An 18,264-nucleotide genomic window follows, 5' to 3' on the forward strand; every position below is an offset into this window, starting at 1 on the left:
CCCCATCTCTCCTGTTTCTCAATCATTCTTTCCCCTTTTTTCTTATCTTTGACTCTTTAATTCGCTTTCATTCTTTCTCCTCCTTCCCTCCTCTCCTCTCCTCTCCTCCCTGGCACGCTCCCTCCTTTCTTTCCCTCCTCTCTTTTTGCTTTCTCCCTCCACGCCTCTGTAATTAACCCCTCTGTGCAGCGGGGCGCCTGGCTTTCCCCCGGGGTCCCTGCAGGTGTCGCTGTCCGGTTTGCAGGGCTCTGGCTGCGGGATGAGTTGCTCACTCCAGGCCGGGGATTGACAGGCCGGGCGGGCAGGACTGGAGGAGGAGGGGCGGGTAGACACAGAGAGGCAGCCAGCGAGCGAGAAGCCGCCATCCAGCCAGCGCCGCCTCTGCCTTTTCAATCCGCAGCCATCCGGCTCCCCGAGCCCCCATCTCCCCTCCGGACTCGGCTCCCCAGGCAGACCCGGCTCCCGACAACCACCACAGGTGGGTATTGGGGCCGGCTGGCAGGGCGGAGGGGGTTTATTCGGGAGGGGTTGGGGCGGCGGGGGGATGGGACCAGGCAGCCCTAAAATGGAGCCTGAGCCGGAGGCTGCCTGGAGCCCTGAAGGAACCACCCCTCCCGCCCCCAGCTTTGTCTCCGTTTCAGCCCCCCGTGGCTCCCGAACCCACTGTGCCTTCTCCCCCCAGCCTGGAGCGGGGTGCCCGCCCTGCCGCGGCGCCGAGCCCAGCCCCCCCGGATGCGGCTTGGCCGAGGCCGGCAGTGCCCGCTGTTGGCCCAGCCCGATCCCCGTGTGCCCCGGGGCAGAGAATTGGGGGCTTACCCCCCCCCCCGGGGGGTCTGGGGTTGACGCCGTGTGGGGCGGGCAGGGCCTCTGGTCCGCCCCAGCCGAGGGGGCTGTTTAAGTCTGGAGCTAGCCTGTACGTCGGTGGCTTGGAGTCTGCAAAAACCAGTCGGTGATGGAGCCTCCCTCCGTTAATAGCAGATGCGGGGCCTGTTCGGCCACCCCCACGCCTGGCTAAGGGGGAGAGGGGCTTAGAGGTGGGGGGGGGGTCGGTTTCCAATTTCAGATCCCTAATAAACATGGGTGTGTGTGTGTGTGTGTGTTTTAAACCCGTGTTTAGCCCCATTGTTTTGGTTCTGCGCTCCGGTCATGGGAGGCCTGGTCTGTGTGTGTGTTTTGCTGCTGCTGCTATTACAAACTGCTGAACCCTCCCCCATTTGGGATTATAAAACTAGACATGCTACAGAGCATCCTGCCCACCCCGCATTGCTCCGCTACGGCACAGACAATGGTGTGTGGAACAGTTCAATTGAACAGTGTGTGTTTGTTATTAACTAGTCGATTTTTGTTTTTCTTTCCTGCAAAGGCAGTTGAAAATAGAAATAACTATCTTGATTTTACAGTGAAAAGATTCTTGTTGCAGTGTATGTTTCAGCACAACATTTGGGGTCTCAGTTTCGCAGCCCCGATTGTTTTGTTGTTGTATTTACTGTAGCTGTGCAAAGAGCAGACTAAGAGCTGAAATGCAGCTTGTGGGGGAGTGTCTACTGTGCAGCTTCTGAGGCTGTGAAATGCAGTGGGGATGTTTCTTGTGTTTTGATGCTGGATCTTGGAAGATGCATATGGTTTTTAAAAATATATCTATATATTTTTATTAGCAACGAATTTGCAACCTCTGGGCTGTTGGGGCTCTGGGCTGGAGGAGATGAAAATCCTGAAACAGGTCTTGGCTCGACATGTAATGTTTTTTCCATGCATCTCATTAGAGTTTGTGGATGTTTTGGTTAGCAGAACTGTGTGGGCTTTGGTTTGAGTGATTGCAAACATTCTTTGATCCTGAGATTTGGGTTTTGTTATGAACATTTTTCTTCTTAGCTCTTTATGTAGAAAAGGTGATAGAGGAGCAGAAATTTTGGAGGCAGTGATTGTATTTGATGGATTAATACTTTCATATAATGAAGCATTTTAATGGTACTAGTGTTTGGTATTATATAAACAGGCTATGTAAATATTTAAGGCCCTGTGTCTCTTTCAAGAGACATGGGGGGAGGATGGCCATTGATCCTGAAAGCTTCTATACTCCCTCTTCAGTACTAACAGAGGATGCCTCTCATCTTGCAGAACTGAGTCCTTGATTAAGGATTTATAAGTTAGTTTAAAACTTTCATTGCAGTAGTGCCTAGATGCCTCAACGAGATCAGTCCCCATTGTGCTAGGCACTGTACAAATATAGAAAAAGACAGTCCCTGTCCCCAAAGAGCTTGCATTGGAGTGTTGGCATCTGACAGGTGGATTTGCCAAATATAAACTTGGAGTCAAAATGACCTGTGGCAGAGAGGTTGAAAGTGGTGGGTGGTGCTGCTCTCACTGTGCTGTCAGGCCAAGTCCCAGAGTACTTAAAAACTTTTAACTGCACTTTTGCTTCTATAAATGAATGGGCCCTGATTCTGTAAGGAGCTACAAGTGGATGAAACCTTGGGCCTATACAGAGCCCCATTGAAGACAGTGATGTTCTGGGCGGGTGGAACGGTCATGTTGCTCCTCACAGGACTGAGATCTTAGAGATTTTTTTCCATTTGTTTTTATATTTTTGACGTGTGAGGGATTAATAACAGAACTTCATTGTCAATCTCTATTTTCATGATGACCTGTCTGAAATGTGCTTTCTCTTTAAGGCCTATGAAGGTGTTGTCAGGTTAAAAATTACATTTAAAAAAATCCATAGAGGTTTGGCGAAATTTGAGGAATTAAAACTAAATTTATCTTTCACCATTGCTTCTGAATTTTTCTTTTTGGACTTAATTTGGCTTGGACATTGAAGATAAGCTGCTCTGTATCCCTTTTTAGTTACTTTCACTGTTTGGTTCTCTACCCTAGTCCAGTGGATGGACACATTTCAGGACAAATTTTAAATGGAAATAAAACAGTTTTTTGAAATATATAAAAATATGATTACATAATTTTGTTTTCGTTTAAAGCATAGTCCTGAGATGCAGCTGGATGGAGAGTTCCTTTTATAACTCCAGTCGGGAATTTAGTCTGTGACTTGTAGTTTTATTTATTTAACGTTTCACAGAATCTATTTTGAGTAGAAATGGCTACATTAAAGTTTTTTCATAATTCACTAAATATTTTATTTTATATTTTATATTCTATTTTATATAAAATATTTTATATTTTATTTATCAGACTGGGATAGTGTTAGAGTCCATGTTTGCACTGTGCCCACTACCATGGGGCCTGATCTCTCTGGTTGGAGTATTTGAGTGCTCATGTAATATAAAAATCTCTAAGATCTCTGTAGAGTGCTGGTATTTTTGCATAGCCACCAACAGCATATGGGGTCCTGCTTCTGCAAGTTGTCCCACATGAAGTACAGCTTGCCAGATCAGGGCCATAGTTTTGGGTGTCGCAGTAGGACCTCTTGTGCATCTAACCTTTGAAATACAATGTGTATTCTATTGTTCCTTGCAGAAATAATCAGCTATTTAGGGTTCACATTGATCAGTTGCCCAAGATTTCCATTGTACTTATCCAGGTAATTTAATGTACTGTAGGACCAGTAGGGTTAGGACTCAAGTTGCAGTAGTACTTAAATCATGACAACCTTATTTTTTATTATTTTTTCTCAGTACAAAGAGATCTCACTGTAGCAAGAATTCATTTTGTGACTGCCCAAATTGAAGGGGTGGGTGTCGGGAGGAACTTCTAGGATAGTAAATGTTAATTTGAAATAGGGGAGGGACGAATTTTTAGAATTGCAGGAGTGGGTGACCCCCTTCTCCATTCCATCGCCAGTGGACTTTCCATTTGTTCTGTCATTGGGCAAAGGAAATTTTGTCCCAATTTTATTTTTTTGTTCTTCAGATAGTCATATCTTCTAAGTGGGTTTTGCTTTTCATGTAGCACTGACTCATTCCTCTAATAGGTTAGTAATCTCACAGCTCCCTAGCTTGACTAGCTTGTCATTGGGAACAGAAAAAACATAAATGTAGGTCTTTCAGATAATTGTGTCATGTCCACATAGAAACATTCTGAACAGGTAAAAGCTGGTGAACTGTAAATCTCTTCTTCCTAAGAACAACTTTTTGGATAGCTATTGAAATAAACTGACTTTTCATTACTAAAACCAACATAATCCACTACCAAAAGTTTCTTCCAGTGGAAGATGTCTGCAGATTTGTGACTGCAACACAAGTTTGTTTGGATAAAAACTTTTTTTCAGAGAAGAATAAATGTGGATAAAGCAGAGAGCTATAATATAATGTTATAACTCACTGAAACATGACTTGGTTCCATTATGAGAGATTGTCAGAAACTTCTTATGTAGCATTCAAGAGCTCTGTGTGTGTGTACATGTAGGTTTAGATTAGGAAATCGGTTTTTGTCATGCTGGTGCAAAGATAAGGGAGCTGTATGTTTTGCATTAAAATTGTTAGAAGGTTTGTATGTGTAAAACTTGAATTTGTCAGGAAGCTGTAAGACCACATCTATAGTAGCCTGAGCCTTTTCCACTAACAACAGTGCTTTTGTATTTGACTGTGGAACTGGAGGGGGCTGGAATCTCTTGAGTTGCTGTGCTAAAAGATCTATAGGTACAAGACAGCAAGGAAACTAGTGCAATTTTGGAGCTGCAAATGCAGAGGCATGTGGAGGTGATCATCATCCCCTGTGACTCTGGTGCAACTGCATCTCGAATATAGTGTCCAGTTTTGAGCACCTGTATTACCAGGGAAGTGTTGACCAATTAAAGGGAGCAACAAAAACTCTTAGAAGGCTGCAGGCATTGATTTAGGAGGAAAGATTAAAAGGGCTGCACCTTGACTGAGTGTGGGAAAAGGTGATTACAAAGTTATCAGAAGGATGTAAAAATCAAAGAGAAAAAGGAGTTCTTTTGGGTGGTACATAAGGGAATAATTTGGAGCTATGGGATGAAATTAAGGTGGGGGACTCTGGGAAATCTTTCTGATAGGGAGATGAGCTGGTAGCTCTTGACAAATCATCCATTGTCACTATCAGGAAGACTTATTATTGTATGCTGATGCTTGACATGAGTAACAGGGCTTGTGGTTGGCTGGAAGGGGATGTTTGAAGCCTCCCAGGAGTTTCAGATCTATAGCAGTAAAGCTAACAGACTGCAGAGTTAACCCATATGGGGGAATCCTCCAGTGTAGCTGCACAGGACTCTTTTCAGTGGAGCTGGGATAGATCTACCGCAAGGAGTAGTTCGGGACAGGGTTTAGGAAGCTTGCTTTGGATATGTATATGTCACATACTGTTCATGAGCTTCCTGCATGCCTTTCTACAGTGGGGATTTAGTGCCAGGGCTGCTGCTATGTAGATTTGTCAGGTATCTCCACCTATGTGTGGAATAAGGGCAGGTGCAAATGTGCAATAGGCTACTCCAGTCTTGAGGCTGGAGTAGCAGTCCTGGAGTGGGCTGGGGGGCAGGGAGGAAGGATTTATCTCCTGCTGTGCCAGCATTTGGGCCTAGGCAGTTCACATGTCTCTGGTTCATTATGCTTTTCTGAATTTACAGAAAAGCAATGCCCCATCAAGTCGTATTCTGGAGGGTTTTCTTCATAGCCATAAGGGGCAAGAAGCTTAATTTTTGGAAAAACTGAATATCAGGCCCCCAACTAACCAGGGGCAGTTTCTTGCTGGTCATTGTTGAGTGCACCCATGATACTGTGCTAACTGTGTTATTGTTCTGTATTCAAGCGAAATATAGCATTTTATCATGCCACATGATTATACCAAATACTGAGGGCAGTGTATTGATGAGTGCAGCCAAACCTGCGGACGCGGCAAGTAAAGAAACCGGCCCGGCCCAACAGGAACTTTCCCTGAACAAGCGGCGGACCGGCTTTGAGAACCACTGACTTAGATCCTCTCCGTTTTCGTATCTGTAAAGTTGATAGGATGCTTACACGCCTTTGTAAAGTGTTTTGTAAATCCACACATGAGAAGTATGAATATATGGGTGAGATGTTTCTCACTTTCTGTCCCGCAGTGCTCAGTCCAAACGTCCTGCATACAGAACACAGCTGCTTTTCAGAAGACCTAAGCAGGGCTTTTCATTATTCCAAGCACGTTAAAAGTGCTACTCACACTATAATATGATCACTTATTTCCTTGTGGTCTGTTGCCTTTTCCCTATTAAACACTTTCTCTAATTCATGGTTGATAAAAATCAATCATTGATTTTTAATTTAAATTGGATTTTTTTAAATTTAAATGAAATTCAAGTTTATTTTTAATATATTTTTCAAGTTTAAAAAAAGTTGAAATTTAAAATTAAATTTGAAATGGACAACTTTTATTAAGGCTTTACTTTATTATAATCTACTAACATCATCTAAATTAAACAAAATTATTAAGCAGTACATGTTTGCTACCAAATTTTAAAGAAAGTCAAACCACTGAACTGGTGGAAGAAGTCACTGGTTAAGTACCTGCGCCCAGAGTTTGTTGAAGTGCTAAACCAGTCTTTGACAGCAGTAGCCTCTTTTGGAGGTGCAGAGAGAATAATTGCTTCATTTTAGTTTATATAACTAGTTCAGCTCAATGGCTAATTCATTCAAAGTTGAGAAACTGGGAGTTGAAAAAGAAAGTTTGTTTTCTCTTCCAACTATGAATACAAACTAGGCATGAAAGGATGAGATCTTCTAGTTCTAAAATCTTGAAGAACATGAACATAAAATGGCTATCCTGGGTCAGATCAATGGTCCATCTAGCCAAGTGTCCTGTCTTCCAAAAGTGGCCAATGCCAGGTGCTTCGGAGGGAATGAGCATAACAGGCAATCGTTGAGTGATCCATCCCCTGTTATCCACTTCAACAGATTTGATGAATGTGGGAAACAAGAAAAAGTTGATATAGAGAATGATTTATTCATCTCCTTGCCAGTGCAGTATTGTTTCCTACGGTACATGTACTAGTACTTTGTCCTATCTAGTTCTAAAGGTGGTAGGCAATGGGACTCCCACCATTTCCTGTGGAGATGATTTTATATTCAAATCAATAGGGGCTTAACAAATCCACTCAGCAATGACAAGTAAGAAACTTTCCCTTGTATGTATTTTTTGTTGGGGACTTGGCCTTTAATCTCTGCGGATTTGAAACTTTCTTTTTTTGTCTTTAGTCATTATGGTTGTGAAGATAACCAGAATGTAAGTCAATTCAGTGTAGTCAGGAGACAGCCTGAGAGGGTGGAGGGTATAGGCTACCTAATATCCAAATCCTGTGAAGCTGAGCTCTTTGGTCTATAGGAGTGGTGGGTCATGTCCTTGACATGGACTCCCAAAATCCTACCTCAGTTGTGTGCAGAGGAACCAAATTGATTTTGTGGGGCCTCTAATGATCCCTTTCCCATTTGTCCCAACTCCTATTGTGCTAGTGTCATACGTGATAATTTTCCAGGCTTGTCACCTACTGAAAGACGCATCAAGAGTTGTGTTTTATTAGTTTACTACTATCATAGAATCATAGAATATCAGGGTTGGAAGGGACCCCAGAAGGTCCTCTAGTCCAACCCCCTGCTCAAAGCAGGACCAATTCCCAGTTAAATCATCCCAGCCAGGGCTTTGTCAAGCCTGACCTTAAAAACCTCTAAGGAAGGAGATTCTACCACCTCCCTAGGTAACGCATTCCAGTGTTTCACCACCCTCTTAGTGAAAAAGTTTTTCCTAATATCCAATCTAAACCTCCCCCACTGCAACTTGAGACCATTACTCCTCGTTCTGTCATCTGCTACCATTGAGAACAGTCTAGAGCCATCCTCTTTGGAACCCCCTTTCAGGTAGTTGAAAGCAGCTATCAAATCCCCCCTCACTTTTCTCTTCTGCAGGCTAAACAATCCCAGCTCCCTCAGCCTCTCCTCATAACTCATGTGTTCCAGTCCCCTAATCATTTTTGTTGCCCTTCGCTGGACTCTCTCCAATTTATCCACATCCTTCTTGAAGTGTGGGGCCCAAAACTGGACACAGTACTCCAGATGAGGCCTCACCAATGTCGAATAGAGGGGAATGATCATGTCCCTCGATCTGCTCGCTATGCCCCTACTTATACATCCCAAAATGCCATTGGCCTTCTTGGCAACAAGGGCACACTGCTGACTCATATCCAGCTTCTCGTCCACTGTCACCCCTAGGTCCTTTTCCGCAGAACTGCTGCCTAGCCATTCGGTCCTTAGTCTGTAGCTGTGCATTGGGTTCTTCCGTCCTAAGTGCAGGACCCTGCACTTATCCTTATTGAACCTCATCAGATTTCTTTTGGCCCAATCCTCCAATTTGTCTAGGTCCTTCTGTATCCTATCCCTCCCCTCCAGCGTATCTACCACTCCTCCCAGTTTAGTATCATCCGCAAATTTGCTGAGAGTGCAATCCACACCATCCTCCAGATCATTTATGAAGATATTGAACAAAACTGGCCCCAGGACCGACCCTTGGGGTACTCCACTTGATACCGGCTGCCAACTAGATATGGAGCCATTGATCACTACCCGTTGAGCCCGACAATCTAGCCAGCTTTCTACCCACCTTGTAGTGCATTCATCCAGCCCATACTTCCTTAACTTGCTGACAAGAATACTGTGGGAGACCGTGTCAAAAGCTTTGCTAAAGTCAAGAAACAATACATCCACTGCTTTCCCTTCATCCACAGAACCAGTAATCTCATCATAAAAGGCGATTAGATTAGTCAGGCATGACCTTCCCTTGGTGAATCCATGCTGGCTGTTCCTGATCACTTTCCTCTCATGCAAGTGCTTCAGGATTGATTCTTTGAGGACCTGCTCCGTGATTTTTCCAGGGACTGAAGTGAGGCTGACTGGCCTGTAGTTCCCAGGATCCTCCTTCTTCCCTTTTTTAAAGATTGGCACTACATTAGCCTTTTTCCAGTCATCCGGGACTTCCCTGGTTCGCCACGAGTTTTCAAAGATAATGGCCAATGGCTCTGCAATCACAGCCGCCAATTCCTTCAGCACTCTCGGATGCAACTCGTCCGGCCCCATGGACTTGTGCACGTCCAGCTTTTCTAAATAGTCCCTAACCACCTCTATCTCCACAGAGGGCTGGCCATCTCTTCCCCATTTTGTGATGCCCAGCGCAGCAGTCTGGGAGCTGACCTTGTTAGTGAAAACAGAGGCAAAAAAAGCATTGAGTACATTAGCTTTTTCCACATCCTCTGTCACTAGGTTGCCTCCCTCATTCAGTAAGGGGCCCACACATTCCTTGGCTTTCTTCTTGTTGCCAACATACCTGAAGAAACCCTTCTTGTTACTCTTGACATCTCTGGCTAGCTGCAGCTCCAGGTGCGATTTGGCCCTCCTGATATCATTCCTACATGCAATATTTTTATACTCTTCCCTGGTCATATGTCCAACCTTCCACTTCTTGTAAGCTTCTTTTTTATGTTTAAGATCCGCTAGGATTTCACCATTAAGCCAAGCTGGTCGCCTGCCATATTTACTATGCTAGCTAAAATTACTAGCTAAAATTTGCGCTGTCCCATGGGTGTAGTAATTCATAAAGTTGGGTGGGGGGAGCTGAGAACTTCAAAAATTAGACAAACTATTCTGAACAAAAAGAGCTGTCCGCTATGCTTGTAGCTATTTCCATCACTTCACATTGACTTACGACATTCTAGGTTTCAGAGTGACAATTCTGAAATCTCATTCTGTCGGTTTTATTTCTCTCTTTGTGCCATAAGTGCAATTATTGGAGTGTGGCTTGTCTGTCTTCAAAACATGCTCTTCCCTAGGTTAAGTGAATGCTTCCTCTTTTCCCACCCACCTCAATATATTGCCGTACTTACAGACTGGTACCTCATACCTCTGGTCTTCAGCATGTATCAAGATCTCCAAGGTGACACTGCATGTACAATGAATATTATGGACGCTACATTCAAGGCCTCCATAGGGCTTTAGCTAGTGCATGAGCTTTATTTGTGTTTTGATGTTGGAGATGTTGTTTTGTTGTTTTGTATTCAGTTACTTAAGTAGACCAGTTTTATCATAAAGCACCTGGGTTACTTAGCTGGATAGACTCTCTCTGTAATGATTTTAAAGTAGAAGGAAATATGTGGGCTCCATGTGGCAGACTGGGAGAATTTATTAGCTTAAATTATTGCATTTTTAAAGTTGACTTGTCAGTCGTGGAAATCACTCTGTGACTCTGAGTTGATGATAGGTGTAACAACCTGAGCAATTGTGCACCTGTCATAACTTGAGATCAGTTCATGCTCACTTTTAGTTATGGGAGTGCTCCTGCTGCCTTCAGTGAACTACTTGCATGGGGAAGAGGAGCAGGCTTTGGTCCATTGTCTCTATTTTAGATTTTCATACAGTGTGATTCTCTTCTGAAGGACATTGTTGTCAGATACACAACAGAACTACCATCTCAGTATTTCTCTCCTCTTCCATTTTTCTTTACAACCATTGCTCCTTCATGGATTTTTCTCCTTTTCTTTCCTACCCAATAGTCCCCATGCTTCTGAGGCCTCAGCAGTGAACAGTTAGCGTAATATTATTTATAAAACTATAAGTGTTTAAGGTCCTTTGGAAGGGGCACTGTAGTGAGAATCAGGAGACCTGAACTCTCTTCCTTCTGCAACTGAAGTGACTTGCCCAAGATCACACAACACTTCCCTCTGTGCCTGAGTTTCCCAAGGGATAATGATACTAACCCTCCTCTGTACATCACTTGAGATTCCAATAAGAGCTAAATATTGTTTGTTATTGAAATGTTCAAATACCTAGATACCTAATTAAAAATATTCTATAGTCCATGTGAAATCTGGGGTTAAAGTACGGTGACTCCATCCTAATAGGTTGTGTGGGAGAAGCTTATAAATACAGGAGGTGCACAGCTTGGTTTTAATTTGTTTAATCATGAGACGTCCTGTCCTTTTGGTGCTGAGGGAGTGAGACTGTTGCATCTCCATGAGCTCGTCCCTGCGTGTTCAGCTGTCTCAGGAGTTTCAGCAGGGCAAGGTGGAAGGCAAATGACTTTTAGAAAATACAGTAGTACCTGTGCTGAGTCATCCAGGTGTTAGCTTTGAGAGAGCTCAGAGCATACATACAATTGTAAGTGTAAACATTTGCACTTAAATAACGCTCCTCTTCTTTGCGCTTTAAAGACAGCTTGCAAAACCATAGATCACTTCCCCAGGTACAAAAGGAAGAGGGTGATAAGTCTGACTTGTGGAAGTCACAGGTGGTTCTCACTTGACTGAGCTACTCTGTCCTTTGTGGTTTGAGTTCTGAATGTGAAATGTGTGCTTGTTGCATTTGTTTCCATTTGGGCCTTGCTAGCTTGCACTAATCAGATGGTTTCAGGAAGTCACAGCTTCTAGCCTAGTAATGTTTCTTATGTGAATAAGATTTGTCAGAGGTTGCTGTTGGGTCCAGTTTTATTTAACACCTTCACTGTCTAGATGAGGACATAAACAGCATGTTACTGACATTTGCAGATGCTGCTAAATTGGTCCATTTTATCAGACATCCCACCTCCAGCAGTAGCCAATTCCTGATGCTTCAGAGTAACGTGAAACCCCTGTAATGTATCTGCCTAACTGAAATTAGAGGGTTAAGAGTCCCCCTTTCCTGACACTCGGATAACTAGGTCATTCCTTAAAGCATGAAATTCTTAGTGCAGGACACTAGTTCTTTTTCCCTGCAAAACTGAAGACTGGTCCGGGTCTACACTTTTGTACCGGCTTAGCTTTGTTGGTCAGGGTGTGTGCATGGGGGAAAAACACACCCCTTAGAAACCTAGCTATGCAGACAAAGCCACCAGTGCGGAAGAGGGCTTCTGTTGGTGTAGCTAACATTGTTTGGGGAGGTGGTGTTCTTATACTTGGAGAACTCCTTCTTTTGGCATATGCTGCATCTACACTACAGAGCTCTGCTGGCATCTGCTCAGTAGTGTGCCATAACCTGAGTTCCTGACTGATTGATTGCTCTCAGGGAAGGAAGGATGGACCTTGAAATCTCTATCTCAGGATCTTGTATGCACCTCTTTCTCTGCATGAGCTACAGACCAACTCACAGGCTGGATTTACCTAGCTTTTCCTCTTCATCTTAGCCCTCAATTACTGGAGGCCAGGGCCTTCCCATGTGTAATACTGTCTGTCTAGTCCTTGTGGAGAAGCAGGATCCTCAGAGGTTACTAATGGACCTGCTGTGCTTTTTGTATAGATATTGGCATGCTCCACTGCCAGACTCTTCAGTCTGCGCAAGTAACCCTTTATTGCTCAGGTGGAAGGTGGGCTGTGAATCCATGCACACAGACTTCTCTTCTCAGTCACAAGTTTGAGACATTGGCCAGTAATGGATGTTTCAGAGGAAAGTGCAAGAAATCCCATGGTGAACAACGATGGAGTCATTTGCTCATAAGGGAGTTTTGTTCCTGATGCACTCAGTTGTCATGAAACATGAGGATTTACATGCTGCTTTATACAAACAAATAAAAAAAATCCACAAAAAACAAAACGGATGTTGTTATGCATGTCCTCATTAACAATATCAATGTCTATCCTTTTTTAATCCCACTAATCTATTATCTTTATTATTTTGTGACAGTGAATTGCAAAGTTAGGTATGCATTGTGTATAAAGATATTTCCTTTTTATCAGTTTTCAGTTAGTTGCTTTTGAGTTTCATTGGCTGTCCCCAGGCACTTATGTTATGAGAGAGGGTAATTAGGAGCACCCGATTTACCTTTTCTGTACTATCTGTTATTTTGTATACTTCTGTGACATCTCCTCTCTGAATTGAACAGTCCCAGTCTTTTCAATCACTCATCATACAGAATTCCCTCCATGCCTCTAAATCATTTTGATTGGTCACATTTAAGCCGCCTCCATTTCTGCAATATCCTTTTTGAGCTATGGTGACCAATATTGCAGGCAGTATTCCAAGTCAGGTCATACAGTTGAGATGTAAAATGGCATTGTAATGTTCTCAGTATTATTCTCTATCCTATTCCTTATGCTAGGTTTTATGACCACTGTTGTAAACCAAGTAGAGGTCTTTGTTGAAGTGTCCTGATGTCCAGGTTCTTTTCTTGTGTGATTATACATAGTTTAGAACAGGGATTCTTACAAGAAATTTTTTGGTGGCCTCAGAGTGCGACCACCAACTCTTGCTGGTGGCTGCTCTGACAATTTTTCCTAAAATATTTAATTAACTTCAGGAAAAGCAAATAAATATGCAGCTATCCAAGTCCAAATCATTGTAATTTATTTATGTAGGTTTTTTTGCAGACAGTAATAATAAAAATAATGTACAGTTGTCTCTGTTCTTTACTTGACCTAAACAGAATAGAAACAAAATAAGGTGCTTTGCACAGTCTTGTCTTTTTGTTGGTTTCTTTTACTTTTTTGGCTGCCCCCCCCCCCCGTTTTTTTTAAAGACTTGCTAGCTAGTAAGGCTGCTGCTGTGAAAACTGTTATTTGTATGTATCACTTTTCACAGCAGACTTACTAGTTAGCTGGGAGGCAGTGAAAAGTGATATTAACGAACATACAAATATTGCTTTTCACAGGAGACTTATGTAGCCCCGCGGGGCAAGCCAGAGGACAAATTAAGCTGTGGATGGAGAGGAGGGTAGGGAGGCAGTAGGAGCCTGGGGGGGGTGGGAGGGGAAAGACCCCAGGACTGGAGCTCGAAGCCTGATGCCCTGCGGCCGGAGCCTGATGCCCACCACTCCAGGGCTGAAGCCGGAAGGTGGGGAACTCTCACCAGCTGCCTGCTCCTCTGGCATTTGTGGCTCCAGTGGAGGTCAGGAACCAACCCCTGCTGGCAGCCCCGGGAGAGAAGCCACTGCCCTCCTCCCTCCTGTCCTCAATCACTACCCAGGAGGCTGTGGCCGCAAGAAAAGCCTCTGGTGGCCGCATTTGAGAAATGCTGGTTTAGAACTTGGTGGTGTGTCTGAAAGTAATTGAAAGTGTGCAATACCTTCCATAAATCTGTTTGCTCAAATGAGGCATGCTAACTTCCAGGTATTCCATCTCTATTGAGATGCAGTGAATTAAACCTCAGCAGCTCAGTCTTCCTCATACAGGTGCTCACAAAAAGCCCACCAGACACTTCTGTATGGCAAGAATGTTGCTCATTGGCTTTGTTTTCAGCCCAGAGGTTTCTCAGCACCAATAGATCAAGCTTTTAGTGCTGGCACTTTCATGACAAGTTCCCCCCCACCTGGGGAAATTTCCTTACTAGATGACATTTCATCGCGATGTCCGATCATTTGGGGCAAATAACCAAGGGAAAGGATGGGAGAAGCAAGTACTCGACTCTCGGCCTGTTTTGATAAGTATAAAGGAAAGTCAGTCGCGATCAGAACTACTGGTGGCCCACACCTCAACTTCAGTGTCTTGCATGTTCTGTGATTTAAAGCAGCATCATTACCTTAGTTGGGTAGAACATGCTCAGTGGAATGGGAAGTAGGCAGCACTGATGCCTGGATGCTGAACGCCGTGTTTAAGGCTGGTTGCTGGCTAGATTGCTGGCTGGTACAGCACAGGTTTTCATCTAGTGATCTGAGTTTGGTGTAACTGTTTGAAGCCTGGGGAGCCCTGATTTAGACAGACATCTAACAGAGTGTTCTGTTTCTGTTGTGACACTCGGATTTTGTAGTCTATTATTATCATTTATTATTTGTATTACAGAAGTGCGTAGGGGCCCACTGTGCTAGTCATTGTACAAATACACTAATAGACAGCCTCTGCCCCAAAGATCTTGTGATTTAAATAGACAAAACACAGAGGATAAAGGAAAGGGGTATATAACACAGATATAATTATTTAATTGGCTTCTATCGTCTTTCTGAGCAAGACCATCCAATAAAATGGCTTTTTTTCCCTCAAGATTAGATATTAGAGTAGGGAAATGTGGGTGTTTTGAGATCTTGAGTTCATTGTAACTACTGTATCCTACGTTAATGGCCCCAAGCAGAGGCCAAAGTAAAGGGCTATAGTCAGGCAGCCAGCTTTCAGGTGTTGCAGTCAGCAGGTGCCAGCTGGCTGCAGCATGGGTTTTAATAACCATACCGGAGGGTAATTCATTTCTTCATGTGTTTGGATTTTATATGGGAGAGCTTCAGTCCACCAGGCTGGGAAATCTTTTAAGATGCCCGTCTGGATCCCAAGTCTGTCTGTCTGATTGGAAAATACAGTTGTCTCAAGGTAGCTTTTGGAGTTACAGCCAGGTGCACTCTTTTCCAATGTACAGCAGAGGACCCAGCTGGGTGAGCAGAACCAGAAGAAGAATTTAGCAGGGTAAGTGGGCAAAAATACTCAGTTTCTATGGCCTTTGCACAGACCTTAAGGTCTGAGGGTCGGTGTTTGTCTTCCGTCTTAGATGGAATGCCTGTCAGTTTTGTTCAGATCAGCAGCTGTCCTGTAGCAGGGTCACTTACAGTAAGAGGGGAGGCAGTGTGGTCAGTGGTTACAGCAAAGGTCTGGATGTTAGGAGAATGGGATTCTGTTCCCAGTTCTGCCATTGGCTCGCTGTGTTACCTTGGTTAAGTCCCTTCACCGCTCTGGGCCCCTATTTTCTGTTCTGGTTGCATCCGATGAAGTGAGCTGTAGCTCACAAAAGCTTATGCTCAGATAAATTTGTTAGTCTCTAAGGTGCCACAATTCCTCCTGTTCTTTTTGCAGATACAGACTAACACGGCTGCTACTCTGAAACCAGGGTTAATGATACTTAGCACTTTGCAAAGGTTGGTTTGAGATCTCAGCTGAAAGTCGTTACAGTAAGTACAAAGTACTCTGTAAATGACAGGTTTCAGAGTAACAGCCGTGTTAGTCTGTATTCGCAAAAAGAAAAGGAGTACTTGTGGCACCTTAGAGACTAACCAAGTGAGCTGTAGCTCACGAAAGCTCATGCTCAAATAAATTGGTTAGTCTCTAAGGTGCCACAAGTACTCCTTTTCTTTTTACTCTGTAAATGTCACTTGTCGAGATTCTGACTGTGGTTGCTCCATAAGGCTTGACAACAGTCTTTTCCTAGCATGCTCCTAAGTTCTCTGCTTTGAAGTGGTTGTTTGTTTCTCCTTCATCCTTTTTAATGATACGAGATGTGATCAAGAGGCAGCTAAGACTCAGTTACATAACTCGTTGCTAGGGTTTCTCTTTGGCAGATCTACCCTGTTATCTGTTTGCATGCTGACTTTCAGGAACGCAGGGTTTTTCTGTTAAGCAGCCAACTCCCAAACCAGTGAATATTTTCCCCCCCCACCACTATTACCATTTTAAAATTCTAAATGGGTTTGAAAAACATTATTGCTCTCATTAAAGTGAAGGATTGATACCTAAACTGCAGAGTGGACAGGTGTTTAGCAGACTTCCACCTCAGAGGGTTTTGCTTTAATACACCTCAATCCTGATCTCCAACACGCCTGCTAAAATAGTCCCGGGGTCCCACAAAGCATTGCTAGTACACCACAGTCCTGATTTACAGCATTGCCTCTTATTCTACTCCAGTCACAGGGCTCCCTACAGCTCTGCCAGAGCAAACAGAAAATATTATCCTCAGTCCAGCACCATATTGCCCTCCACACTAATCAGGACACAATTCTCCTTTCATCTTTCATGCCTGTCCTACTAATAAAATACTGTGGAAATAAGGGAGGGACCATTGTTTTCTTTGGCAAAAGATGAACGTCTGAGAAAATACTGAACCAGAGAAGGTGCCAGAGATGTGCCTGCTATGCCAAAGGAGAACGTGTCCCAAGATTGTCTTTAAGCCTCATTGTCTGTGCAAGGCCTCACCCTGCAGCCCCATCAGTCTGTCTGTGAGGACTGCATGGGACTCCTTTCAGAGCATGTCATTATTCATCGATCAGCCAGTGGAAGTTGTTGCTGAGTGGTACCAAATTCTTCCCACCTTCTTGAGACTAAGTGTGCTGAGTCCAAAGCTCCAGCCTAGGATTTAAACCTGGCAGCACTGTCATTCAGCCTGTAATGCCAGTTTTATTGGTCACAAATTTGCTTCCTGGCTGCTGCTATTAGATATGCTTTGCCAGCCTAGAGGCAAATGGCAGCACAGTATCAAACTGGTTGTGTTCAATGTGTGTGGCCTATGCTTATTTTGTATATAATATGTGGTGAATTTATCCTATTACCTAGAAATAATGTTTGGTAAGGGATTACTAGTGGAAGTTGTTGCCTGTGGTCAGAGGCTAGTCTCTTTCAGAACTAGTGATTACTTCATCCGCCTTGTCTCTCTAATATCCTGGGACCAACATGGCTACAATAATGAGAAAGTTAACATTTTTATCCAGTAACTGTGTTTATGATCAGCTTTTCCATACTAACCCTTCCACCTGAGTTGTTGTTTGCCAGATTTGTTATATTTTGTGTTTTGGTTCCAAATTGTAGTTAATTAGTTTTAGTGGCAATTATTGCTTTGGAAGAATCAATTTAAAATTACCATGGATTAGCACCTCTTCAAATTCCCCCATCTCCATCTGCTGCCTAGGAAGGAGGGTACTCAGACATCAGGGGCTGGTATAAAAATGGCTCAAGAGAAATGGGTTTTGACTCTTTAAAATGCATATAAAAAGACAGTTTATCAATTATTCTGTCAGCTCTGAAAGCACATTATAATTGCATTTTCTCTGTAGTCACTTTAGATTATTAGAACAAAATATTAAAATTATATATGTACTTTCCATAATTGATGCTATTTGTTTAATTTGAACTCTGAACTCAGCCTGGACAATGTAACCTAATATATTTCTGTCAAATCAGCAGTCTCTGATGATTTTCACTTTTTGTCTCTCGTGCAGTAGAACAAAGCTGCAACATTAAAAGTTCCAAACACTGTAGAGGAACATTTTAAATCCAAAAGAAAAGAAACCAAGCCTGTTTTCACTAGATATTTGGCTTAGTTTTATTGTTCGTTTTAAAGATTACTTCACTGATCTTAAATTTTATTAAATCTAAGGGTCTAGCTTAACTTTTCAAAATCTGTTTCTTTTTGCAAAACCTCAATTTGTGGCCTAAAATTAGTCTGACAACATCACTAACGTCCATTAGACTGGTTTTCTGGGTACAACATCCTTCCCTGGCAAACGATAGACTTGATCTAATGAACCTTTTTGCTCTCTTACATTTTATGATTCTCACTAAGCTAAATCGATATTTCAAATGCACAGAGAAATATCTTTTATTGGACCAACTTCTGTTGAAAGCTTCTCTCTCTCACCAATAGAAGTTGGTCTAATAAAAGATACTACCTCACCCACCTTGTCTAACTT

At 43.2% G+C, this 18,264-nt stretch overlaps 1 protein-coding gene across 5 annotated transcripts in view; it reads left to right on the forward strand.

Annotated features, from left to right (window-relative positions):
- Positions 1-340: 340 nt before the first annotated feature.
- PRRC2B (proline rich coiled-coil 2B) overlaps positions 341-18,264 on the forward strand; it is a 69,820-nt gene continuing 51,896 nt past the window's right edge. For all 5 annotated transcript variants that reach the window (XM_084650076.1, XM_084650078.1, XM_084650077.1 and 2 more), the window contains exon 1: positions 341-478. The gene's annotated coding sequence lies outside the window, so the exon portion shown is untranslated. The remainder of the gene's footprint in view (positions 479-18,264) is intronic.

This window comes from Lepidochelys olivacea (genome assembly GCF_965140295.1).
Source record: "Lepidochelys olivacea isolate rLepOli2 genome assembly, chromosome: 16".
NCBI classification, from domain to species: Eukaryota; Metazoa; Chordata; order Testudines; family Cheloniidae; genus Lepidochelys; species Lepidochelys olivacea.